This window comes from Heterocephalus glaber, unplaced genomic scaffold (genome assembly GCF_053883595.1).
Source record: "Heterocephalus glaber isolate CG9 unplaced genomic scaffold, H.glaber_assembly_v1.0 deba00001571, whole genome shotgun sequence".
In the NCBI taxonomy this organism is placed as follows: Eukaryota; Metazoa; Chordata; class Mammalia; order Rodentia; family Bathyergidae; genus Heterocephalus; species Heterocephalus glaber.
The window spans coordinates 10,440,077-10,466,963 of record NW_028258356.1 but is presented as its reverse complement, the minus strand read 5'-3'; the positions used below and the strand labels follow the sequence as shown (position 1 = coordinate 10,466,963).

General features: G+C 35.9%; 1 protein-coding gene and 1 pseudogene across 16 annotated transcripts in view; both read right to left on the bottom strand.

Annotated features, from left to right (window-relative positions):
- Syt1 (synaptotagmin 1) overlaps window positions 1-26,887 on the bottom strand; it is a 531,406-nt gene that overhangs the window by 33,236 nt on the left and 471,283 nt on the right. The window lies entirely within an intron of this gene.
- LOC147823676 (large ribosomal subunit protein eL38 pseudogene) overlaps window positions 1-26,887 on the bottom strand; it is a 36,948-nt pseudogene extending 10,061 nt beyond the window's left edge. Inside the window, exon 1 of the transcript XR_015443483.1 lies at window positions 1-26,887. This exon is cut by the window's left edge and continues 10,061 nt beyond it. The product of XR_015443483.1 is annotated as a large ribosomal subunit protein eL38 pseudogene (transcript).

Here is a 26,887-nt window from a genome sequence, read left to right as displayed (position 1 = left end):
GGAGCATGGGTGAGTGCGTAATTGTAAACTCAGGATGAAGCAAAGAATTTAGAGCTATTACAAAGCAATTTGTGTACCTTTACTCACTAGAAAATTATAATTATCAGAGAAATAATAGTCGCATGGTTAAACTGCTTCTGGCCATATAATTTGAACCAGAAAAAAAAGTAAAAAGAAAAAAAAGTTAAAAATTTTCTAAAAAAAGAGTTAAGCAAATTTAGAGATGGAAGGACAAATTCAAGGGAATGATATAAAACCAATAAAAATGACTCCTTGAATTATAGCATGTCATAATTTACAAGGTGAGTTTTCCTGCTTTATCTTTTTTGACGCTTTGTCAAATCCACAAGGAAGACTTTCTTATTCTGTTAATCTAAATGAGGGCAGGGGCTGAATCACCTCACTAAATAGCTCGCTTAGTCTTGGTAGGAATGTGCACTAGTTTTCTGTAAGCCCATTAATGACCAGCTAAGTAGCAGTATCTGTTTATTGTCCAGACTGCTGCTTTTCTTTGCCCTGAGATGTAGTAACAGCTCCCCATCATATTCATGTGCAGCTTTTAAATTGTTCAATTTCTGCTTCAACAGTCATGAAACTCAGCAAGGACTTGGACCTCAGGCACATTATTTAACTCAGAATTGACGACTGATGGGAAGGCAGGACTGTCTGGGAAAGGGGCACCCACATCCTTGGCTGCTGCTGCCATCTCCTGTTCAGAATCACTAAGAACTATCTTTACATATGTTTGATTTAAATTCAAGTGTAATAAGCAAGGCTAAAAGGATGCCAGGTGAGAGGAATATTCTTCATACATAGAAGTTCCCAATTCTACTTCTGGAGGCAATATCTTTTAGTGGTGATCAGTGCTAGAAGGCAGCATAAACAGGTCAAGAGAGTGAAACTTTTGTTTGTAGAAGGAGAGACCTTGGAAGAAGAGATCATAATTAGGTACAGATATGGCCAAAAATGGAAGAAAAAAAGAGAGCAGCATGCTTCTGCTGAGTATACCCAAGGACAAAAACTTCCACTCTGAAATGAAAATCTTTCCCCACTTGGAGAGATCATCAAAGGGGTTTTGAAGTGCTTCAGAATCACAAACTCTGTGCTATAGATAGATATATCCTACCTTGAGTGAAGTCAAGAACTGGGATGAGTACAGAAAGAGGACTGGACCTTCTCTGAACTTAGTATTTGCATTTCTTAGAATGACAATCGGAACCATTCTGATGGAGGTAACTATTTCAGAACTTAAGACTTCCTTTGCTCTTATGGCTTCTGAGGTCACTGGGCTGTGGGTGGGGAAGTAGGAATGAGAAGTGGTCGTACCACCACATGATGCTTAAGTCATAGCAGGTGACAATGTCCTACCTCTATCATCAACATCCTTCCGTATTTGCTGGGTGGCCTTTTCCCATCTTAAAACCATAGAGGATACTCTTTTGACCTTATTTTCTTTTCAAGATAGCTCCTGATACTAAATTTCAGTTTGTTTCATTCAAATACAGTGGACCCTTAAGTTTCGACTGGCCTGACACAGGAGCAATTAACTTGGGTTAATTAGGTTAATGGAAGATTCATCTGCTTCCTTGTTATCTATAGCATGTACCCAGGTAAACATCCAGATCTCAGCTGTATTGACTTAGTCACAGCCAGCCCTGGGGAACCTATCCAGTTCATAAATTAAGGGTCCACTGTAATATTAATGGGAGAAGTACACAGAATATTATTAATCTCAAGTAACAACCCCAGGGGAATTCCAGTGATAAATCCCAATAAAAGAATGAGTCATGGAGGAGTAAAAAGAAGACAAATCATCTGACTGTTTGTTAGGACTTGTGCTAAGCACTCTCATATGTCATCTTGTTTAATATTTACTGTAGCCCTGGAAAAGAGGTATTATTGTTACTTTCAATACATGAAGAAACTGAGGCCTCAGAACCAGTAATCAACTTGTCCCATATCCTAGAGATGGTAACAGTGTCAGGATTTGAATCAGGTCTCTATGACTTCCAAAGCAGTACAGTTAGCCTCTGCATAGGAGAATAATGACAGTAATCATTAAAATAGCAGACATTCCATGGGTGTGAAGAGTGCCAGGTACTTTTCAAGTACTTTCAAATATTAACTCACTTTCTTCTGTGAGTTCTGAAAGGAAGGTAATGTGGCGAGCATTTTACAGAAGAATACAGAGAGCTTAAACAATTTCCCAAGGCTGCACCCTACTAAACAGCAGAACTAGAATTCAAACTCAGATTCTGACTCTGAATCCTGCTCTAATTCAAGCCTGACAGGAATGACAATGACAACCCCTGAACTGGTTCAAGCTTTATCTCCTAGTTTCCTTCAAACACTTTTGTCCTAAGTTCAGCCTCATTTCTGCTACCACCATGTTGGCCATGAGACTAACTCAAGAAACAGTCTTTGGAAGTTACAGAGAGTAGAATAAGGTGAAAATCAGGCCATGTGAGATAACCTTGGAGAAATATATGTAAACTGATACTGTGTTCTGTAGACAGATGCTGATGTCACAATTGTAGTTTTTAATTCCAGTCTTAGTTTTTAGCCATTTTGAAGGGCTAAGAACCTATACAAACAAAATCTTGCCCCAAATACCTCTTTCAAGACCCTTCAAGACAGCTCTTCACATGCAGCTGTGGGCACCCTACTCATCATAATGCAGAACATAGGACTCGTATTCAGGTAGTGTCTGCCACCTGTACATGACATTTTCCTTTCATGGAGACTCTTACAAACTAAGCCATCCTGGCAGGCCCTTTCATCTAGACCTTCATCTCATTCCAGAATTATATTAATCATGTCCCAAGTCCTGTAGGCTTTCGTTCACCCCTCTTTCAGTTCCACATGAATTGTTCTAAGCCACTTATTAACTATGCTCTATTTTACTTAAGAGCCAGCCATGATGATTTACTTTCTATTCCTCATTTAGCCTTTCAGATAAAGGTGGCCCTCTGACTGTCCACCTAATAATAGCTAAGGAAAGTCTGAGTGGAATTTGTTGGAAATATCTTGCTTCCCTGATGAAAAGGAAGACTTGTCTGAAACAGCTGTGGCCTTCAGTTGTATGTACCATGAGAAGACAATCACTCAAGCACAGGATAGTATATGACAATGATGGTGAACCCTTTAGAGCATTCAATGATACAAACAGCCTGCTTAAGACACGTGTGCCATAGGTTTGCCACACTAGTATGCGAGGATGAAGGAGCTGGAAAGAATGAAAAAGCGTGGGTTTCTGATGGCATCACAGAGCAGGTGATGCCCTCTGCCTTCTTGTGTGGAAATACTATCCCATAAGTTGCCTATTTACTTGCAGCTTAGTGCATTCTTTAATAAGTATATACATTCTACCCTGACTGTGAGGTCTTGAGGACAGGCATCTCTGAGCACTTGTGTTTAGGAATTTGTCAAACTCCTGCATAATGGCTGAGATATAGCATTACATCAAAAATGTTTATTTCATGAATCAATTTTTGTATTCCCCACAGATGGGCCCAGAGTAGGAGTTTATATGCCAGTTAAGTTAATCAACATTTAAATTATGAGTCTTTGATTAAGAAGATGGCTGTTAAAAAAACTAAGAATGCTAGGGAATATGCATTCTAGCCTATTTGGAATATTAGAAATTGAAAATTCTTATGCTTAAAAATACTTCTTGTTTTGTGAAACCCTATGATTTTAAAAAGTGCCAGCTCTGCACAAGAGTATGTGGAGCCTCTGCAAATTTCATTTGATTAGGAAGAAGTCAAAGAAAATTCATATCAGGTATCTCCAATTCCTTAGAAAACTGTTGACAAACATTTCCTTTATTTAAAAATGATAGAGACTAGCTTTCAAAAATGGGACTGGTCTTTTTCATGTGGCAACAAACATCAACTTCTTAAGTGATGCCCTGGTGCTATAATTTGCCAGTAATAGAATGATCTCTATTCCATCTGGACATAGTTAAATAATGCAACTGCAAAATAGCCCTGGAGCTTCACTCACATAGGGCCTGCCCAAATATATTAATTTCACAGTTGTCATTTTGTGACAGAGTGTCACAAGGAAGGTACATTTCCCAGTCCAATGGGAAGGGCTCCTTGTTAATCCCTTTTTAAAAAAATAAGTAATATAAAAAGTAGGTTCCACAAATAATAATCTTTCATCCTGAAGACTTGGCAAACTCTTGACATATAATTTATATAAATAATTATGAGTATTATCTCCAATTGCATTATGTAATGTCATCTGACATCTTATGTGCTAAGAATTGTGCTAGGCAAGTGATGCAAGTTTCCTGGACATAAACTATCTTTAGTGACATGTACCTGACCACTAGGTAGTATGTATCTCTCAAATGAAACTGATTTCTCTAGTTAAGTTGCTCATGTGTGTGCTTGTTTGCATATCTGAGCATCTACCAAGGTTTGGTAATGACTCAAGTGAATTGGAACATTTGTGTCTGATCCTACAGTGTAGATTCCTAAAGGGGATGGGGAGAGGCTTGTTTATTGTCCAGTGGATTTTATAAAGGCTAATGTTTTGGGCTATGGTGTTTTTGGGGACATAGAATAAATTTGTTTCTTGTTCAAAAGTGGCCACTCAGTACTTCTCTGTTTAGCATTTCATTTTTAAGAAAAGTAGAATAAAATTTACTAAGTTCAACCATTATAATTTAGTGTGCCATTCTTGGGAATTGCATAAGGTAACTGAGGTCTCGAACAAGACAGACAACAATTAGATTGCTCTGAATTAGCTTCATTGGGTACTCATATTCTTGTCTATATCCTATGAAAACTGTTTTTAGAGGCCAAGTTCTTTTGTAGTGTTGTTATGATGCTTATCCTTGGAGCTCTGGCTTAATTTCTAATTTATTAGAATAAAATATATTCGAAACCCATTTATAAAATATGACTCAGTATACTTAATATATTTAATGAAAAAACCACAGTTTAAACAATATTTACATTGTTGTTGGTTGGAAACTGTCTAAGGTGGCATCATTCTCACAATCAAACAACTTCTAAAGCAGTTGTTGCAGACTTTAGCCTCCACTGGGGCCTGCCCCCAACCCCCAGGCTCATTGAAAACAGATTGCTCAGCCCCACTCACAGGTGGTCCCAGAAGATCTACGGCGAGTTCTGAAAATGCATGCTGCTAACATTTCCCAGGTGGTATTGGCGGGTCTGAACCTGGCACCGCACTTTGAGAATCACTGCCCCAAGAAATAAGTGTCTTCACCAAATGACCTCATTTCTCTCTTTTCTTTCTAATCTCTATAAAACCCATTTAGAGATCTTATGGGCTCACCTTCATATTTTGAAATCACCCCTAGTACCCCTGAATGGGACTGTTTAGAGTCAAGGTCTTTAATAAGGTTATTAAATTAACCTGAGGCTATTAGGCGAGCCTTGTGCAATCAGTGTAAAGCCTTAAGAGCATTGAGCCCCACCTCCTGTAAGGAAGAAGGAGTCTGGAACACGGGCCTCAGACTGAGCATTGACTCTTGGAAGCCTGGGTCTCCAGCCTACTGGCCTACTCTGCAAACTCGGAACTTGCCAACCTCAACTTGGTGAGCCAGTTCTTTTAGGTGTATTTCCTACTTTTACTTTTTTCTCTCTCCACAGTACATGCACACCCACCCACCACCACATACACACTATTGGTTCTGTTATTCTGGAGAATGCTGACTAATACTGCCCAAGGTTTTATCCCTATGCAGGCTCTATTTGAAGCATAAATTTTCTTATGATATTTTCCAGAAGATAAAAGCACTGGGAAGCCCAAGCTAATAAGGCTGGCTTTTCTCAAAACCCACTGTCATTTAATGACTTCATTGTCATTTTCTCAGATGTACTGGAAATCTATGGTATGTGGGGACTATTTTTTCTTTTTCTTTTTCTTTTTTTTGGTACCGGGGATCGAACTCGGGTTCTTGCGCTTGAGCAGCAGATGGTGAAACCACTGAGGTAAATCACCGGCCCGGGACTACCTTTTCTTCATGAAGATGACTCAGCTGGCACCTCATCATGTGGAGTAACTTGCTCTGGATTGCTTTTTTGATAGGATTATTTGTGGTCAGCAGTATGGCAAAAATAACAGTATCTCAAAAGCATATAAATGCTAATCTAGGTGGTGGTTTTATCTGAAGAGCTAATTCAGGCTCTTAATGTGTTGGGGAGTTGTGTGGAATTTCCATGGAGAATTTTGATTACTGAATGCTTTAGAAATACAACGTCAGTATGGATGGCTATGGTGTCTTATTATCTTCATTTTGATTCTGCCTAAGCCCTGCCTCACACACTGAGGATTTAATGAGCTTTCACAGAGATCTCTACATCAAAACAGCTCTTGGGGAGTCAGGGGCTTTACTGAGCTTAATTTCTTTTCATCTTTTGTTGCTAGTATTTTTATACCTATGGCACTGATGTGATTGAACTCACGGGGCTGTAGATTTGTAGTACAGAGGAAACACCTGTGAGAATGTTTCTTTCAGGCTATCTTGTATTAAGTTAGTTTAAAGGACAGAAATCAGAGCCTTCAGAATCGATCAACTTTAGATAACTACTGGAACAAAAATTTTTTATCAAATTTGAAACCCAGATTTTTCTTTTTCTCCCAAAGCTTGATACTTTGTAGTTGTGTTGAGTTGAAAATCTGACATGTTTCCATGGCAGCACCTACTGGCCAAGTGGGATATGGCGGCTCCAGGGATCATCCCGAACTTCGGTCTAGAGGGGAGTTGATATTCCTTGGGAGTTTGCATGTAAGTTGATAGAAAATTATCGTCAGAGACGATATCTGAGCTTGATATCTGTTATCTGAGCTTGTGATAGGTGGGATGTAGACTGACTTAAACTGGAGCATAAAATCCAGCACCAGAAAATCGGTGACGGGCACTGTGGTTTTGCAAGTGCTGCAGGAAGCATTTGACGACCAGCAGTAGGCCCACACACTCAGTACAAAGGAAGAACAGGATGTCCTCCTACTCTCTTCCTAAGAAGTTTGAGATTTTATTATTTTTAATCTTTCTTTCATGTGATAATATCCTATTGCAAAGTTAAATAAAGTGAAAAGTAGAATTCTTTCTACAGAAATCTGCTAGCTAACAAAAGCACTAGGAAAGGATGTTTATTCCAGTAGTGGAAGAAGGGCAAGATCGAGTTTTGTCAAAGGCTGTGTCACCAAGGGACTTACGTTCCTGACTTCATGATGCCTAAGTGAAAGCATCATGAGGATATTATGTTATCTGGCATACATGAAAGCTGACTTGATTCTAGTTATCATTATTCAGTTTTGTCACCAATACTGTGTTACATTGAATCTTGTTTAACATTTTACTTTTCAAAGAATTTTGGTGTATACTATAATAATAATGAAAGGTAGGTTAGCCAGGCAGCATTGTATCCATCTTGCATATGTGGTCACAGACCCAAGAAATTGAGGACGTTTATTCCAAGCCTCACTGTTAGCTAGAGCTAGCCCACAGATGACAATATGTCTCTGACAGGTGGGACATTCTTTGGTACCTGTGGGGTATTGGTTCCAGGACTTTCACAGATGCCAAAACTTAAAGATGCTCAAATCCCTTGTATAAAATTGTGTAGTACTTGGATATAACCTAGGAAATCTTTCCATACACTTGAAATTATCTTTAAATTACTTATAATACTAAGTGCAATGTAAATATTCTATAAATAGTTGTTCTATTGTGTAGGGAATAATGACAAGGAATAAAAAATGTTTGCATATCCTCACTACAGACACAGTCCTTTCTCCAAAATTTTCAATCCACGATGGATTGAATGTGGGCAGGTGAAATCTGGGGATGGAGATGGTTGACTGGACTTTCAAACTTGCTAGGACTAATGACTGGAATCGATAGCTTACTGTGATACTGTTTGAAGGGTTAAATAAAAATAGGATTTTTTTTTTTGCTTTGGTTTTTTTCAGTTCATGCATGGACCATATAAACTAAATTCCCTACAGAGACCCATAAAAATATGGCAGTGATACAGACAACAATGAGTTCAAAGGTGAACAAAGTCAGATTTGCCTCTCAGCAATGCCCTTGATCTACAACTAACATATGTTACATAGTATCTTCTGTTAAGTTCTGTCAGGAGTGTGGTTACTTGTAACTTTAGCTGTTTCACCAGTGGTGATCAGGACAGCCACCATGTTCCATAGCTCTGATTTCTAGACCTTTTATCTCCTTATAAGCAACTATCCATTTATCCTGTTTGTATTTCTCTACCCTCTGAAACCCAAAAAACTCTGTCTAACATCTTTTATTGGCTTAGTTTCTACCCAGGACATTCTGGGTTGGCAGGAGATATTATGAAGTGCAGGTGACATGGAGATTATTAATTTAATAACGTAAAAACTGGAAATTCTAGGAAGGTGGGAAAGAAGTTCCTTTTGCCAGCAGCAGGAGATACTTCCTGTGTGTTAGACATTGTGGCTGATGCTACGCAGATATCATCTAATCCAACCATCTAGTATAATCAGGAAAAGTAGGTATTCTTATCTTTGTTTATATGGAAAAATTGTGGCTCAGCTCAGTGACTTGCCTTAGATGTCTGTACCTATCTCCTCTGTGATGTCATAACATGTTTGTAAACAAAAAATAGGCATAGAAGATTCAGAGTAGAGAGGAAAGTTTACATTTGATGGAGACAGCACAATTGGTGTATTCTTAAAGAAAAAGTAGAGATCTGGAAAGATGTAGGATTAAGTATATTCTACTCATCTTGGCTTTAGGGAGAAAGATGGTCAGACAAATTTTTTGCTTTTACTGATGAGTTTGGTTTGTTCAGCAGACTTGCATTGAAGGTGGTTAAAGATCTATGAAAGCTTCTTTTGAACAACAACATTCTTGTGGATGTCACTGATTAGTTTAAAAAATTTCTGAAGCAAATCAAGGGAAAGATAAGCACCCTTTATTCCAGTGAGTCTCAATAGTGTGGTTTTTATATCAGCAAAGTCGGCATCACTTGGGGACCTTTAGACTACAGGTTCTTGGCTATCTTCCTAGACTTTCGGGAGGGGCCAGCAATATGTATTTTGGCAAGATTACCAGATGATTCTGAAGTGCCTCTGAGTGTGAGGGACACTTTCTTACCCTGAAGTATCTTCTATGGGAGAATTTTAATTTCTTTCTTCATTTGTATGTGAAAATCCTAAATCTTATCAGTTATCATGAGTTGTACTTGATAAGATGTAGTCTTTCTTTCCTTATTTGTTATGAAATATCAGAAAGATATAACAATGTAGACTGTTTCTACTATCAACTGAAGCCAATGAAAGTTTTATTTTTCATTTTTGGCAATGTATTTAAACAGTTAGACTTATAAAGAAAATTAAATGTAACATCTAAATAAAGGAATATTATGTCTGATATTTTATTTTTTATATTTTCTTTGAGATTATCTACTAAAGACAAAATGTTAAAAGGCAAAAAGAAAAACTCCAATTACCAATAACAACTTTTTACAATGTCATACAATCATCTGCATTTAAGAACAACAATATCAAATTCTCTTTAAAACTTAAAGAGCAAGAAAAAGACAAATATTCTCTCTCATCCCTGCCCTCCTTCAAGAACAAATGTCTTTGAAATAATATAGTTCTATAATTGTTGGACTTCAAAGGAGACCAACCATGCACAGCAATTCTGGACTACGTACTAATGTCAGAATTGACTAATTAGGCAGGCAGAAATGCAGAAGACACTGAAATGATTGGCTATTTGTGTGGTCATATAGAACTGAACAGTGATTTAGATTAGAAATTTGGAGGGGAAGCAGATATGAGAGCTCTGAAAAATATTAACAGAATTTCTGTTGAATGGTAAAATTTTGGGTTCAAAATATCAAGTTCTCTCCTTTCTCACACTTAAAATGTACCCTGTAATACATGCCCATTCCATATATTATATATGTTTTTTCCAATAGCAATTTAAGTATTCCAAAACATTCCTCCTCCATAAATTCTGTTTACAAATGTTTTGATACATGTTTATGGTTGGCAGAAATTATGTGTCAATTTGTACAAGGCAACATTAACTTAATCTATATATTCTTTTTGGCAGTGCTAGGTATTGAACCCAGGAACCTCACACATGCTAGGAAAGTGCTCTACTACTGAACTATGACCCCAGTTCAATCACATTTTAAAATCTTTTATTACTGACTTCTAGAGTAGTGGGATCATACTCTATTAAACGTGTGTTTCGTTCAACTGCTATTTATTGTTGTCCTGTTACATATTTCATGCCATAATAGGCATTGAGACTCATGTATCACATGTAATATCTGTTCCTTGTCATGAGAATAATCAATGTCCAGTAGTCTGTGATATGAAGCCAAAAAAAGTTAAGGATAGAACATAATAAGGAAAAGGTATTTTAAGCCAGTACCTGTTTAAAAGCCCAATCAGTTATTAAATACAAGGTAGCAAGTGGTGTCAACTCAGAGCACAGTCCTTAGTATTCTGTCTACCTACAGTATGAAATTCATTCAATGGGATTTCAACAAATTTCCCTGTTGGTTCAGAGGATCTTGGCCTGTGTTGTAGCAAGGGCCCTCCTGCCCCAGCATTTTCTTGTTTGTGGCTCAGATGAAACTTGCATTATGACAACCCTTTCTTTAGTGTAATAAATGACAAATGCTATGTAATTGTTAACATGAAAAATGTTTCCCCTTTAGAAATTTAACTCAGGTTAACTTTCAGCTTTTAACTAGTAATTTTGAATCTGATGTTTGTAATATGAATGTACCTCTATTCATAATAAAACAATTCATCAAAACTTTCTGAGAAAAACATCAAGGATTTCAATTTTACACAATGTAGAATTTACAGTTGATACTAGACAACATCATATAAGCTCTTCCTAGATTGGGAACTATTTGGATTAGAGCATCACACATGCTTAGAAAAATATATCAGTATGGTTCCTTTTAATGTGAATCATATTTTCCTACCCCTAACGTGAAGACCCACAGTGTAGAGTTTTTTAATCTAAAAGAATGATTAAAAGTCGTTACTTGTAATTAGAGGATCACTAAGAACCTTCCATTACCAAGCCATCACCTTGCTGCTGCCAGTTTTGCCTCCTTTTCCGTGATAGTTAACTATGTAAACTTGAGTACAAAATGCCCAATTAAATTGGCTCAGTATAGTTCTGGGTGTGGAAGATCCACCCTAGGAGGATTGTCACTGGAATGGTATAAAAGGGAAATGAGGGAAGGTTTGCTTCTTCCCCTTCACCTTGGACATTGTTTCCTGGCTTCCAGTGAAGATTCTTTGGCCTTCCTTTGCAGACCCTTCAGCCTCCTGATACACACTGGTACAGAACACCTACATAGAGCTCTAGGCCAAGCTCTAGGCCTTCAACTAGATCCTTGGAATCTCCATGAGCAGACAAATCCTTTATACTATACTCTTCCACACCTGACTCTGTGGGCAGCTGTTGTGAGCCAATCTTGCAAATTCTTATATATTTGCATATCTTGCATTAAATCTGTTTCTCTAATAAGCACTGACTGATACTTTCCTACGCCACCTGCCACACAGAAACCAGAGTAACATTTCAGAATGTGGGCACATCTCCTTGCCATCCTTTCCTTTAAAAACTTCTCATGGCTAGATGGCTGGCTCCTCAGTGTAACTGGAGTTTGAGCAGCCCCTCTTCCATGCCCTCTGGGTTCCTATCTGAGCTGGCTCATGCCTGCCCCTTAGACCTCATCTCTTCCTCTCTTAGTGGTTCCTTTCTCCAGCCATTCAGCCTTCTGGGCATTTCTTGCACATGGGTTTTCTCCCATATTAAGACCCGAACACACACTTTCTAGTTGCTTGACATACTTTTTCTTCAAGTTTTCATATGTTACCCTTTAAAGAGACCCCTCTGTTCATTAGTGCTAAATCTACCCTCTGTATTCATCCTTTGCATTATTTTGTCTTCACAGCACTTATGAGGATCCAAAATTATCCTTTAAAAATGATTATTTATCTCTCTCTACCAGAATATAAGTTCCATAGGGCGCATTATTCCCAGTACCTACATGATGGTGCTTAGCACTAGATAAATACTCAATAAATATGTTTATACATTGTCTGAAGATATCTTTCATCTAAACCATACAAAGCAACTGAGTCACAATTTTCTCCATTTAAACTATGATTATGATCCCTTAGTCTGGTTCTATAATTTATGAAACTTCTACATATTCTCAATTAGAAAAAGAATGTAATGACTTAATTTAACTCAATTTTTGTATTGGATTGTTATCACCTGGGGAAATTAAAAAACAATTTCTTTTTTTTTTTGTTAAATTCTCTTATTGGTACATTTTAGGTATGCAACACAATTACATTTCTCACTGGGAATTGTACCTTTACATAATGCATCTTGGTTCTTATTTTCCCCCCATTCCTAGCCCTTCCTTCACCCCCTCCACCCTTCCCTATTTACAAAGACTTTATTTCCATTTCTCAGCATTTTTCCTTTCCCTTCTTTCCTTTCCTCTGCCCCTCCCACTACCCCTACCCCTTTGGCCCTTTTCTTCCTATTTTGCATTATCGATTATTCATTCTAATCATTGGTACATTTTAGGTATACAATATAATGACATTCATCATTGGAAATTTGCACCTTTACATAATCTCTCTTGTTTATTTTTCACCCTTGCCCAGCCCTTCCTTCAACCTCTCCATTCCTCCCTATTTACAAAGATTTTGTTCCTATTTTTCCATTTTCTCATATTAATCCCATTCCCTTCTATCCTTTCCCCTATCCATCCCACTTCCTTCCCCTTTGCCCCTTTTCTTCCTATTTCACATTACCTCTTATACATTTTAGTCCTTATTTACACTTTCAGTTTCTCACACCAGAGAAACTATTCCATATTTATACATGTGTGTCCTATTTATTTCACTTAAGAGTATTGCCTCAATGTGCATCCACTTAGCTATAAACGTCTCTAATTTCTCATTTTTCATGGCTGAGTAGTACTCTATTTTATAAAAAAAACACATTTTCTTTATCCAGTCTCCAGTTGATGGGCATTTGGGCTGTTTCCAAGTTTTAGCTATCACAAACTGCGCTGCTATGAACATGGGCACACATATATCACTGTGGTATGATTCTTTTAATTCTTTGGGGAAGATCCCCAGCAGTGGAATAGCAAGGCCAAATGGGACTTCCAGTCCTAGTTCTTTGAGGTATCTCCAGATTTCCACAGTGGTTGCACCAGTCTACACTCCCACCAGCAGTGGAGAAGGGTTCCTCTTTCCCCACAGCCCCACCAGCATTTGTTATTGGTTGATTTCTTGATAGCAGCCCTTCTTTCTGGAGTGAGGTGGAATCTCAGCTTTGTTTTCATTTGCATCTCTTGAATGACCAGTTATGTTGAACATTCTTTTCATGTATTTATTTGCTATTTCTACTTTGTCTGAGAAATGTCTGTTCATTTCAGATGCCCATTTTTGGGTTGGGTCTTTAAATTTGAGAGGTCTGTTCTTTTTAAGTTCTTTATAGATTCGAGATAGTAGACCTTTGTCTGAGGAAAAGCAGGTGAAGATTTTTTCCCACATTGTGGTTTGTCTCTTCACACTGCTGGTGGTTTCTCTTGCTGTGCAGAAGCTTTTTAATAAGAAGAGATCCCACTTGTTGATTGTGCTAGTTCATGGGCAACTGAGGTTTTGTTCATAAAATCTTTTCCTACCCCAATGTCTTCAAGAGTTCTACCTAACCTCTGTTCCAACTGGTTCAGAGTTTCTATTTTAATATTTAGATCTTTAATCCATTTTGATTTTAGTTTAGTGCATGGCGAGAGATATAGGTCTAGTTTTAATCTTTGGCAAGTTGAAGCCCAATTTTTCCAGCACCATTTCTTAAAGAGGCTATCTTTCCTCCAGTGAGGGTGTTTGGCTCCTTTATCGAAGATGAGATGGCTGAGTGTATCTGGCATTGTTTCTGCATCTTCTACTCTGTTCCACTGGTCCTCAGGTCTGTTTCTTTGCCAGTAGCATGCTGTTTTTATCACAGTAGCTTTGTAGTAGAGTTGCAGGTTGGGGATTGTGATACCCCCTGCCATGTCTCTGTTACCTAGAATTGCTTTTGCTATTCTGGGTCTCTTCTTGTTCCAAATGAATTTTTGGATTGTTTTCTCAAGGTCCATGAAGTATGCTGCTGGGATCTCAATTGGAATTGCATTAAATCTATGTAGCAGTTTTGAAAGTATGGCCATTTTCACTCTGTTAATCCTTCCTACCCAGGAGCAGGGGATGTCTGTCCATTTGCTGATATCATCTTCAATCTCTCTTTTCAGAGTGCCATAGTTTTCAGAGAAGAGGTCTTTGATTTCTTTCGTTAGGTTGATTCCTAGGTATTTCAGTCTTTTGGATGCTATTGTGAAAGGAAGTATTTGCCCTATTTCTCTCTCAGAGAGTCTGTCATTTGTGTAGAGGAAAGCTATTGATTTTTGTGTGTTGACCTTGTAACCAGCTACTTGACTGAATTTGGTTATTAAGTCTAGGAGACTTTTGGTGGAGTTCTTGAGGTCTTCTAAATAGAGTATCATGTCATCTGCAAATAATGACAATTTGACTTCTTCATTTCCTATCTTTATTCCTTTTATTTCTTTCTCTTATTTAATTGCCGTGGCTAATGTTTCCAAAACTATATTGAACAAGAGTGGTGATAGTGGACATCCTTGTCTTGTTCCTGATTTTAGTGTGGTGATAGTGGACATCCTTGTCTTGTTCCTGATTTTAGTGTGAAAGGATTTCAGTTTTTGACCATTTAGTATGATATTGGCTGTTGGTTTTTCATAGATGGCTTTTATCAGTTTGAGGTAGAGACCCTCTATTCCAATTTTTTGTAGGTTTTTATCATAAATGCATATTGGATTTTGTCAAATGCTTTTTCTGCATCTGTGGAGATAATCATATGGTTTTTGTCCTTGGCTCTATTGATATAGTGTGTTACATTGATTGATTTGTGGATGTTAAACCATCCCTGCATCCCTGGGATGAATCCCACTTGATCAGGGTGGATGATCTTCCTCATGATCTTCTGCATTCTATTTGCCAGTATCTTATTAAGGATTTTTGCGTCTATGTTCATTAGTGAGATTGGCCTATGGTTCTCCTTTTTGGTTGGGTCTTTCTCTGCTTTGGGGATCAAGGTGATGAATGAATTTGGGAGTATTGCTTCCCTTTCAATTTCATTGAAGAGTTTAAATGTAGTGGCAGCAGTTCCTCTCTAAATGTCTTGTAGAATTCAGCAGTGAAGCCATCAGGGCCTGGGATTTTCTTAGTTGATAAGTTTTTAATTATGAAAAAACAATTTCTTACTGCCCTCAACCAACTTGCTCTGTTGGATGGAGCCCTGGCATCTTTATTAAAATATTTTGGGCTGAGGATTTAACTCAGTGGTTCTGCTGCCTGCCTCGCAAGTGCAAGGTCCGAAGTTTGATCCCAAGTACAAAAAAAAAAAAAAAATTAAGGTGATTATGATGTACTAAGAGTGAAGAAAGACTAGAGTAGTATTTAGCCTAATACTAAAGTATTTGATATTTAAATTAATATGTGCTTTCTGTACAGTATGATGCAGAATTATCAAATGTGTTCTAAATCAAATATGTTCTAAACTTGCATTTAAGTGAAATAGAAAGCATCAATTTAGGGCAGAAACCACATAAACCAGTGTTCCTGCATTGAGGGTAGTCCCAGATGATAACTGGCCATTATTATAAAGAGTCCTTAGTCTCATCTAGAAATCTGTTATCATATACTTTGGACTCTATAAAATAGCATACTACATACCTCAGTTTCTAAACTATTAGAACATTTGGTTTAGAAATTGTAGACAACTTCATATTGAAGCATTAAGCAATTAATATGGATTATTTTTGAGAATTTTGCAGCCATATGATATTAAATATAGTAGGGTGTGGCATGTAGCTCATTGGTAGAACAATTGCCTACTTAGGTGAGGTCCTGGGTTAGATACCCAGCACTGTACAAGGAAAAGTCAGTGGCTGTCCTGTGAACCTTAAAGACAAGGTTCTCTAAATTTATTAAGGGTTAAGTGAGAAAATGAGGAAAATTTGAACACTTAATTGAGTACGCTATGACACTTCAGATTTAATGTTATTTTTGATACAGGTATAACTTAAGTTGATTTTTCTCAATATTCTTCCTGTATTCTTATTCCCCTTTCATTAAATTCCTTGAGTAAAGTGTATACTCCACATAGGCTATGAGAGGACTGATCCTTATGAATCAAATAGATTTAGACTACTATTAGTCTGCCTTAAGTATGGAGCTATTTCATTGACCTACAACTAAATCATTCAGAGGAATTCCTGAATTCTAAAGATGGTTGGTTCATGTCTCTTCTATAACCTATCTTTTTTACCTCTTTTTTCTTTCTTCTTTCCTCCCTCTCCTTTATGTCACAAATGTGTTCAATGCCTGATATATATTAGGTCCTTTAAAGTCATCCTAGCCTTATAAAGGATATAAAATAAAACTGTGTGGTGAACAGTTTTCATGTTCTATGAATCTCATGAGATGCATCTGTTTAGCTTTATTCATAATGAAAATCAGGGAGCTAATTTTAGGCAGACAAGCTAATCCATCTAATGACCAAATATATTTATAACAAAACAACTTTCTGCACAGATATGTCACTAGTGAGATTATATTTATGGTCCAGATGTTTCAGCATTTGAATGATTAATAAGAATGAAAATATATCAACTAGGTTTTTGAAATGTTGCAGTGGAATTCTGGTTAAGTATTACATTTTATTGATGTAAGGTAAAACAAGTTTTCTTTAACATAAAATAAGCCAAATAGATCAATTCCTATTCCAATAATCAAGCAGTTAGAAATGTATGAATTCTGAAGTGTGTCGACCTTTAAGAGGAGACATGAGAATGAAGGGTGGGTTATGTGTCATTAGCTTTTGATTGGTGTTGATCTTTATGCATTTAAATGGGTTCACACTTGGATACTGAATCATCCTACAGTCTCTGTTTTATATGCTGTCATGACAGTCTGTCTTTATCAGTGCTTATCAATTGTGTACACAGGTTAAACCTGACACACTATTTGAGTTTCTCCCTGTAATTTTTTTCTAACAGCTTTTCCACTGTCTTCAGTTTTTTCTTCCTAATAAAAAAGCAGTATCTCCATTTTAACAACCATGTCAATGATATTCCAGATCATGTTCATCTCTGCTGGCCCCCCGCAATTCAAGTTAATACCCAGTTACATAGCCCAGGTATATACCAGGTGTTTATCACTGAGTTATATGGGCTATGTGAACAGCTTATGTATTTGTACGATCTTCAATATACACACGAACAGAGGGTAATGCATTAGAGTGGACTGCATCCAAATACGTGGAAACATATCCTCTCTCCAATGGTATCTTTTTGGTAGCTTCTGGGTTAGTCAGAAACAAGGTACATACTGACACGGCAACAGTTTCTGGTCTTTCCTTTCCCAGAATGGAGTGGTGCTGGGGAACACATCTGTGGAGTTTCTCAGTATCCATTTCTTTTCCAAAGAGCAGAAGAAACCAGGGATAGTGAGACAAGTTAAAGGGAGAATGACAGAGAAATCTAAAGCAATGCATTCAGAATTGCCCATTCATACCTAGTTAGGATAGATACATTATTTTTCTTATTAACTGGACCAAATTACTGTGATTAAATTGAGTGAATTATTAATCTTTATGTATTAGGCATAAATGGCCATCTTTTTAACACTTTTGCATCAGCTTGAATTGGTTTACTTATCTTGATTTTTTCCTCTGCTCTTTGTCCTTTGTATTTAATATAAATTGCATACCACATGTGTGGTCAGTTGGTGACTAAAGAAATACCTTCCATCTTTCTGTTCTCATATCCTATGAACAAGTCCATTCATGTAAGTATTGACAACCTGTGTTACTGGGTATTTTACTGATATTACTGGCTATTTTCAGTGGATAGCACCTATACGAATTATGAAGTCTGTATCATATATTTTCTTATTACATACAGTTTTTATCACAATGGTAAAAAGTTGATGTGGATTTTGCTAGTAAGCTAGGAAATGAACTTCCTTAGAAAAGTTTGTAATTATTATTTAAAAAATTTCTAAAGTATATTCCCATGGAAAACTGCCTATTTCTAGTGTTTCAAACATACATATTTAATTGAAGCATAGTGGTTACTGAAATACTCTTACAAAAGAATAAACTCTTCTTTGAAGCAATAATGATTAATAGCAGGTGTCTATTGGTATCCACTCATTCATTCTTCCAAGAGTATTAATATTTTCATGGGGATATGTGGTACGGATGTGGCACATTTTTAGTAGGCATTTAAAATATATGTGAAGTGGAGAGCTTTCAAAAATGGATTAATATTTGCCATGCAGCCTGCAAAACTGCTGTAGTGATAGCCTCATTTTTAGTTGTGACATCTGGCATTCTGCCCATTGTCTCACAAACCCCTTAGGCAGGTTTGCACGGCTTGGTATTTTAAAATTCTTCGGTTTCTGATCACAACAAATCAGCCATCCTGAGTAAAAATAAATCCATTTATTTCTTTCTATGGCTTTCCTAAGTGGTATAATCATGTGTAATTCTTACTGTCTACTCAAAATGATCGGAGAATCAACTAGAGATTCTATTTCAATGAATACAAAAGATAATGTCTTTTTTTTCTCTGCTCTTGGTAAAATCTTTTCCACATTCAGAGAATAATGAAAATGGGCCACTTTAGCTCTTGGCCATCTTCGTAATACTTGCTTTAGAGTTAATGACGTGTGGATTGTGTCATTTTTTTTATTAAATTAAGCTTTTTCTATTCCTAAAGAGATTTTCAAAGATTTTAAGTGACATCATTCTGGTATCTAAATATATACATTTTGGAACTAGGGACAAAGTTTTGAAACCTTTTCCTGTCGGTTTTGAAAACCACTGTTGTCCTTTGTTATTTTCCTCGGTTATCTTTAAGTTGATGTTTTCAAAGGGTGATTCTTCAGGACTTTGCATTAGAATTAGCAGGAGTTATTAATATGCAGATACCTGAGACATTATCTCAGAACTATTGAATCAGGATCACTGAGGTGGGCCAGAGCACCTGCATTTTAAACAAATATCTCAGGAGCTCAGGAGCTTCTAATGCACTATACTGATTGAAAACAACTGCTTTAAAAATAATCTTTTCTCCTAGCGACAAAATTTGCATTGGGTAGCTGGGTTGAAACACATTGAGGACTTTGAATTCTCCTTTGAGAACTTGGAAATTAAGCTAAATACTCTCAATACATCTACAGTTCCATTTTAAAAATGCATGCTATCATTTGTGGTTGAACTGAGGGTTGAATTTATTCAAATGATTAAAATGGGGTGGCAATCTTTTATGGTAAAATAGCAAAAGTAACCGAGATATACAACTGCAGCTTGGGTGTAGTATAGAATGAATCATGAGTCAAATGAATTAGATTGGAATCCAACCACACTTGTAGTTATGAGCAAGTTATTTAAGCTCTCAAAGTTTCAGTTTCCTCGTCTGTAAAATGGTAGATATAGTACCTACCTCATAGGTTTACTGTGAGGATTAGATGGACTGCTCTTTGTAAAGTACTTAGCACAGTACTTGATTCATATTAAATACTTAGCAAATGGCAGTATCCTGAAGTGTTTTCTTAAATTAACAAAGTGTTCTCAGTTTCATTGTCTATACGATTTAATTTAGGCCTTATTAGGCAGGATATGAGACTGGGTATAGATAGCTCATAGTAGAATATTGACAGTATGACATCAATTCAGTGTCTTTATACAATGATTGACAGGTGTGTTGCTAAAAGATCTGATTAGTACAATATCCAATAGTCTATTGAACATATTTCTTTAGCCTTAATTGATTCTCATATTTTTACAACTTGTCAGGGTTTGTGAATGTGTTTGTGAATGATTACATAAAGTTCTGGGTTTTTTTTTCTTCTTTCTTTTCTTTTTTTTTTGGTACCGCGGATCAAACTTGGGACCTTGTGCTTGTGAGGCAGGCAGCAGAACCACTGAGCTAAATCCCTGGCCACATAAACTTCTGTTTTAAGGAGAGAGAGTATCCACAAAAAGTAACAGGCAAGTGAGTAAGAACTACATTATTAGTTACAAGTAACTTGTCTACATTATTGAGCATGTTTTTCTAAATTGAATGGGCTCTCAGAATTTCTAGCATTGTAGAAGGTATTCAAAGACGGATTGCTTTGTAATTTGTTAAACAGCAGGATTTAGGCATATTACCCAGGCTGAGCAAAAGAGGGCTGGGATCATGTATGATGTACATGATGTAGATTGTGTTCTTGTATTATGTTCAGTCCTAGAAATTGGGATTTAAAGTAACTGCTTCTTCCCTTATGTTTTCCTACGAGCAGAACATGAAAATGTCTTGGAAATTTCCATTAATACAAAATTTATGCCTTTTCAAACATAATACTCTTATTTTGAATGAGTATTTTTTTTCCACCCCCTGAAAAAAGCTGACCAAAGCATGTGTATATATGCTGAAAAGAAAAAGATGTAGGTAAAGGCCCTAGAGTTGTAAAGTGGTGACCCAATAAATAAAAACAATATTACGAGAGTACGTAGGCATTTCATGGCTCAGCCTCAAATACAGCCTCCTGCAGCTACATACATACAGATTTAAATGTTTCTAGAGTTAAGTAGAAGAAAAAGTAAGTGTGCACAGGATGTATAAGTCCTGTATAAGTCCTTCTGTTTTAACAAATAGCATTTATATATTTATGAAAAACTGATAGTCTTCATGAGTGAGCAAATATTTTAGATTAAGTATATCAGTTAAAAGTATTCATAAGATAACACACCTCCAACTTCCTATGGAGTTAAAATATATCCACTTAATTACTATGTATATTGATCAAACCATTCAAATACCCATAATTATTTTTATGCTAAAGATAAAATCTAGATCTCTACATAATTAGGTATTACAGAAATTTGAAGATCTATCTACCAGACATTTTAACCTCTTAAATACTGTTTGGGTATTTAAGAATATATTGACATTATACACATTTTAAAAATAAATCTTAGCTGTTATTCTTGTAGAATGCATATGAAATAGATTTTTGTATATTATCTTTAATTAAATTCTTATAGAATGGGCAGAAAGACTAAGAAAACAGTGATTGTTAACTACAAATATTAAAGTCTTCATAGTTGATTTTAAATAGCCTCATTTGAAAAGTTATTTGAGTAAAATTTTTATTTTTCTTCACTGACTTTATTTGCTAGGGCAGCATTTAAAAATTAGTAGAAAAAACCCAGAATAGACTCATTGATTTAAACATGAAGGGAGCCTTAGACATCAAATAGTTTAAAATTTTTCCTTGAGAAATTGATGCTTAGACAATTTATGTAACTTGCCCATAGTCACTGTTCTAATAACTAATTACAATATAATAGTTTATTAGAGAGTAAATAGTTTATTAGATATATAGATATATTAGATATATATTTATTAAATATAATAGTTTATTAGAGAGTAGTACTGTTTAGTTTCCTCTCCATTAAACTTAACAAAGTTACAAAAAAGGCAGATCTTGACTTGTGACCTATCACTAGCTTTCTAGTCTCTTTCTGAGTTACTGCTGTCTCAAAGAGTTGTCTCTTCAAGAAAAAAATGTATAATGTGTAGAAAAATATTCCCCTTGTGAATGATACTAATTAGATACAATATGCAATGATTATTAGGTGGACAAGGAATGGTAGAGACAGCAGAAGTGCTGAAAATGGAGATAAGATAAATTAGGAAAAAGACCAATTAAAATATTAGTCTATGTTTTGCAGTGATCTCTGTGTCTCTGATTTTAAACTCTTTTCCTTGATCTCATACAGGCAGGTGACTGGGTGGATGTCTTTATGTCACATGTGCTCAGAATGACTTTATGAAATGCTAGGATAGGCTGTTATTCCAGTAGGCTATCTTTCACATATGTGAGGTTTGTGTTGGGAAAGAAAGCAAGAAGGATGAGCAGAGTCCAACTCTGTAGAAACCTTGGCTGAAGAAGAGACTGCAGGACAGGAGAGGTCAGAGGTGACAGGAAGTGGCGCATTGGCGAACATGCTGCAGGGCCACCTGGACACAGCATGGGTGCACCAGGCTCAGGGCATGAAGGGTGCTTGGAAACGACTAACTTCAGGAGAGGGCACTGTACGTCTTTGCAAAGCATCATTAGGTTATAGAAATCAGTCACAGCTTCAAACACCCAAGCAACAGGGAGTGTCAGCCATACAAGCACAAGCATGGAAGAGTCTATTCAATAGAAAACAAATGAATAAATGGGAAGGAAAAAATTCTCCAAAAAATGTTAGAGAAAAGTATGTATGGGTATTTCTAAAGGGATCTTTTCCTTGTGAATTTTCAAAACGTATTTATATAAATTTTGTTTGTCAAGAATTAAATTGCTTCTTCTCTGGCAGGTCATGTGGGATGTTTCATCAGGAAAAATTTAAAGTAATTTTTATCTAATAGGGTAATGGCCAAGTCAGCCTTTAAGGGATAATTCAACCCTAGTATTATCCAGTGTTGATTTAAAAATAGCAATTCTGTAGCACCAGAACAGTGTCAGAGCCCACAGTGATGGCAATCACCCCACTACCATGTACCTTTCATCTCAGGCCAGCCTGGATATCCATCGCAAGTTTGATTTCCTTCTGACTGTGTAATTTTTCTAGCTTATTCATTTAAAGATAGACCACTTTATCCTGGTCTGACAAAAGCAAACTCTGGGATTTTTGAATTTTGGTATATGTTCTCACCTAAGATATTAGTGACACATTCTATTCTTGGCTCTATTTTCTTTGGTTAGTATGCTCATACTATATAGTATTTTTTTGGTGAATAAAAAAACAGGTAACTTGGGCTGGGGATTTAGCTCAGTGGTTCCACCGCCTGCCTCACAAGGACAAGGACCTGAGTTCTATCCCCGGTACCAAAAAAACAAACAAACAGGTAACTGAACACAGTTGATTAATGTTCTCTTAATTGGTAACTTTGGCCTAATATACCAATTTATTTTAAAACCCATAATGATCTGCTTATATTAAAAAAACCAACTAGTTTATAATTGTGCCCTGACACCATTTTGAATTGAAAATCCTAGCACTCTGCCACCAGTAATTGGCTATCATAACTGTAATTTTAATTTTGCATGACATTTGGGGCTGGGGATGAGCATAAAGATTTGTTAGGTTTTTAAGGCTAATCAGACTTGAAAAATCAATGAATATACATGATTTTGATTGAGCATCCACAAATAGAAAACAAATTATATAAACAATCCTGAGCGTTCATTTCCTATATTATATATTTATATAATATATTATATATTATATATATTTCCTATATTATATTATATTATACTGATTATGTTGTAGACTTTGGAAATTTTTGTTGTTGTTTTTGACAGTAGCTTATTCCAAATTGAAACTCAATTGCTCCCCCCCCCTTTCTTGATGTTAGTTGTTTATTATAAATTGCTTGGTGGGAATAGCCATTACCAGAAAAGACTAAACAAAATCAAACAATAATTCAAAGATTTTGGTTAAATATACACATATTAGGAACATCACATATATTTAATTCTAGAGAAAGCTATTTAAACTATTATGTAATAAGCGATGATATTTTCTCACATCTGCCAACAATGCGGAATCAACTTTCATTCTTATTTGTTGATGTGTCTCCATTCAAAACTTGAAATGATGGCACTAGAAAGTCATTGCAGCTTTAAGTATATGGTGCTCTAGGTCTCCCAGGACAGTGTCATAGATGGTCATTCATCTCAGTGTCTTAACTTTATGTCTATAATCCATATATTTAGGTAATGTAAAGCTGTTTATAGATTTTTTTGTCTTGTGAAATTCACTTATATTTTAGATGCCCAAGTTAAGCTGAATATTAAGCATTCTTATGCTTAATTCAGACATAGGGTACTCTTGATTATGCATTTCTGTCAACCAGTTTCTATTTATTCTTAACACTAAACTGTTTAGTCTTGTTTTTGATATTCAAGCATTAGAGAATTATAGACATAGAAGATGTTGTCTATAGATTCTTATGGCATTCAAATCTAATCATGAACTTTGGTTTATATTTTATCCATTTGCATGCAAGCTAATTACTGATAGATAAAGATTTACTACTTTTATTTTATTTTTGTATTGGTCCTTTTTTCCTTTTACTTCTTTTGTGGTTAAGTGATTTTCTCTAGTTTTGATTCCTTGCTTTTTATTTTTACTATATCTACTATAGGTTTTTGCTTTGCAGTTAGAATGAGACTTCAAAGTACAATGGACCCTTGACTTATGAACTCAATTCATTCCTGAGGGCTGGTTGTAACTCAAGTTGTTCAGGTGAAGGTGCAAGCTCCTCTCCTCTTCAAAGTCTCTCTCCTGTATACAGACAGATCTCAGTGTCCTTAGAGAGACATGGCCCAAGATTTCTCAACCCCACACAGGAAAGGATGTTGTAGTGTTCCTTTCAGAACTCTTTAAGGGTTAAATCTGTATCTGAGGACATCTGGAAGCACAAGTGGCTGGCATTTGGGCCATAACTTAAAACTTTGTTCATAAGTTAAAACTAAAATGCTGGTCATCAATTTAAAAATGGGCATCTGATATGAAATCACGTTTCTCGGATGAAGTAGAAGTAGCAAATAAATATATGAAAAAATGTCCAACGTCACTGATCGTTCAAGAGATGCAAATTAAAACAACACTAAGATTCCATCTTACTCCATAAAGAATGGTTAATATCAAGAAATCAACAAATGCTGGCATGGCTGTGGGGAAAAAGGAGCCCTTCTGCACTGTTGGTGTGAACATAGACTGGTGAAACTGCTGTGGAAATCAGTGTGGAGACTCCTCAAAAAACTAGGACTAGAGGTCCCATTTGCCCCAGCTATTCCTCTGCTGGGGATCTTTCCAAAAGAATTAAGAGCATCCTACCAAAGCGATATATGCGTTCCCATGTTTATAGTGGCACAGTTGTAATAGCTAAAGCTTGGAAAAAACCCAGATGCCCATCAACTGATGAATGGATAGAAAAGATGTAGTTTTTCTATAAAATGGAATACAATTCAGCCATACAGAATGATAAGCTTGAGACATTTCTAGGTAAATGGTCGCACCTTGAAAATATACTTTTAAGTGAAATAAATCAAACACACAGGTGTAAATATTGCATTGTCTCCCTAGTGTGAGAAACTGAAAGTAAAAATAAAGACTAAAAAGAATAATAAATATAGTGAAATAGGAAGAAATTGTTCAAAATTATGCAGAATGTGAGATACTTTGTGAATACTTAAAATGATTTAGGCAAAAAAGGTATAGAATTATTAGGAAATGAGCTGAGAGATTAGCAAATGAAAATATATTATTTTTAGATCATGATACACAGTGTATTTACTCTTAAGTGTAAATACTCTTAACCATTTTTGTTATAAAAATTATTTTTTCACAGAACAGCTTTTATGTTTTCTTTAATAATACCTATTTATATTATATTAAAATAAAAATTAAAAAATAAAAATAAAAAGTCTGGTCATAACCTGAGTTGTTCATATGTGAGGCTGATCATAACTCAAGGGTTCACTGTATCTAATTAAAACAGGTTATATTAAATGATAACATTCTAACTTTGATTCCAAAAGAGAAAAAAATGCTTCATCCCTGCTCCCTTGTTTGAATTTTTGATATTAGAATTTACTACTTTTTATGATACATATCCCTTAACAAATTATTATAGTTATTATTTATATAGTGTTAACTTTTATACTAATGATATAGGTGATTTATATATTATTACATTATTAGAGTATTCTGAATTTGATTGTATATTTTTACCAGTGATTTTTATACTTTCAAATGTTTTTGTGTCATCCATAAGCATCCTTTCCTTCAGTTTGAAGAGCTATCTTTAGCATTTCTTGAAAGATAGGTCTAGTGGTGATGAATTCTTTCAACTTTTTTCTTTTCTTTTTTGAAAATTTGTACTCTTTCATTTCTGCAGGACAGTTTTTCTGAATATAGTATTCTTGGCTGGAAGTTTCCCCCTACCCCAGCATTTTATATATATCATCTTACTGTATTCTGGCCTTTACTGTTTCCTCTGAGAATTTTGCTGATAGTCATATTGGAACTTCTTTATATTAATATAATTCTTTATATTATTTATATTGGCTTCTTTTCTCTTTCTGCCTTCATGATCCCCTTTGTCTTTAGTCTTTGACAGTGTGATTATAATATATCATGGTTAGTCTTTGGATTAAATTGGAACAGAGACCTTCAACCTTTCTGTACCTGGACATTTGTTTTCTCCAGGTTTGAACAGTTTTCTGTTATTAGTTTTAAAAATAAGGTATCTATCCCTTTGTCTTTCTCTGCTCCCTCTTGTTGCCTATGACTTATACATTTACTTTTTTGATGTATTCTCATAAATTTTTTTAGACTTTATAGATTTTTAATATACTTCATAGCAGTCTGACTATTTCAGGTTCTTTACTGCCAACTCTGGAGGCCAGGACTGCTTCAGTTTCTCTGCTTTCTCTTTGTCTGTGATGACCAAGGTGTAAAGTTATCTGCTGCATCAAACTTTAAATTTCACATTATCTTTTTTCTTATCTTGACAGATTTGGCATCCTTTTGCCTGGCTGTGAGCAGAAAGTCCTTGATTGTCTCAATTTTTCAAGGCATGGCAATGAGGCACTCAGAGGATGCAGATCTGTACTGCCAGAGACCCTCACAGCCATTGGCCAGAAACCAAGACATAAATTCTATAACTTTCTTCAT